We start from the raw sequence: 1,820 nt of genomic DNA, 5'->3' as shown, positions 1-1,820 counted from the left end.
TGTGCAACCTTGTGCTTTGTAACTTGGTTGCTAGCTCTAATCTTTTGATAAGATGATTAGAGCTAACATATTAGTACTTGAGCAATTTGACATTTGATGATGTAATGTTGGTTTTTGGTAAATTAGTTGGTTTGTTATTGGCTCGCTAATATTGAAGATACAATGTACTTTTCAGTATTATGAATATATATAGGTCAATGTTGGTTTCCCATTTTTTATGCTTCATTTTATGATTGAGAATTGAGGATAAGATGTACTTTTGTGTTTCAGTGTTATGAATGTAGGTCAAACAATGCATCTGGAGGGAAGTGGTTTGTATTTTGGAGGGATTTCATCTTCTCTTTGGTTGATAACAGGGAAAATGAATTAGGGGTGTTAAGGGAATTTCTCCTTTCATCCAGCTGAGTTGGCATTAGAAAATATGTCCAGTCAGCAACTTAACTGCTGATTTAGACGGACACTTGACGGATGGACCTAATTGTGTGACATTGAAAAGTTCGAGGAGTGATCGATTGAGATTAAAAGTTAATGGAGTAAACTGTCGAGTGCATAAAAGTTAATGGAGTGACCAGTGATTTCTCCTATTTTTATTTAGGAAGTGTATATTTTTATTTATTAGGAAGTGTATATTTGTATTTAGTATTTAGGAAGTGTATATTTGTATTTAGGAAGTGTAAATTTGTATTTAGGAAGTGTATATATTTTTTTTGTCGACTAATTGAATGGGTTTACATTGTTTGATTTTGTGGTGTTGTTACGAATATGAAAATAAGCATGAAATTAATATTTTAAACAGGATGAGCGGTAATATTAGATCGACGAAGGGTTCGAAGGGCCAAAGGTCCGAATCGTCTGAGGGAACCTCTAGCAACCCTCAAACGTCGTTTCAGGGCCCCATGACAACCAGACGTGCGAGCCTTCTGCAGACGGCGCAGAGGCAGCCGGAGGTGCACCCTTCATCGAGGCAGCGGGGCGTCCCTCATTCCTCGAGGCAGTTGTGTCCTCAGACCCAGACGGAGGTGTCTACACCCCGTATGCCTGAGATACACCGGGCGCCCACTCCAGGTCCTACTTCTTTGGATAGTGGGTCATCTGGGGTACAGATGCCGCCGCTTCATCTGTTCCTTCCGCGGATGATACCGGCCTTACCTGCAATCGACGGCTCAGGGACGCCGATTTATCCACTGCCCCTGCCAGTGGCTCCATCAGCGGCGTACATGTTCGTGCCTTTTGATACGCCTCTTATTTCCACGAGGGTATCATCATCGGCTACAGAGACGGAATCTGTCGCGTCCGCCGCATCGCCCTCAGGTAATGAAAGATGAATGATTTGTTTTCTTATAATTCTCCGATTTTAATAATCAATTTGGTTTATCATGAGATAGGCACCGTCGGAGCGAAGCCGGCAAAGAAGAAGAGAGACCCCATCACATGGAAAGCTCTCAAGAAGATCGTCGGTACCTCAGGGAGGATCGTCATCCGTACTGATGGGGATGGCGACATAGTATCGGGCGGGAAGTCGAGGACGTACTCCGGCCGCGTGGGAGCGCTCATTAGGGATAGAGTCCCTATGTTGTGGTCAGACTGGGGCGAGGTCCCGCAGGAGGTTAAGGACATGGTTCACAACGCGATGTCGGTGAGTTTACAAAATGCCTCAATAATATTATGTATTACATTGTTGATTTCTCGAAAAACTAAACTAATAAACGGTTAAATGCAGGTGTGGTTTGAGGTTCCCGAGCACCTGAAGAGCAGCTGGGCGGACGTTGTGCATGGGGAAGGTACGTTGGGAAGTTAATGAAAAACAAAATTATGTATGT

This window comes from Fragaria vesca, linkage group LG2 (genome assembly GCF_000184155.1).
Source record: "Fragaria vesca subsp. vesca linkage group LG2, FraVesHawaii_1.0, whole genome shotgun sequence".
NCBI classification, from domain to species: Eukaryota; Viridiplantae; Streptophyta; class Magnoliopsida; order Rosales; family Rosaceae; genus Fragaria; species Fragaria vesca.
The sequence above is the reverse complement of the archived record's forward strand: the minus strand, read 5'-3'. Positions refer to the sequence as shown.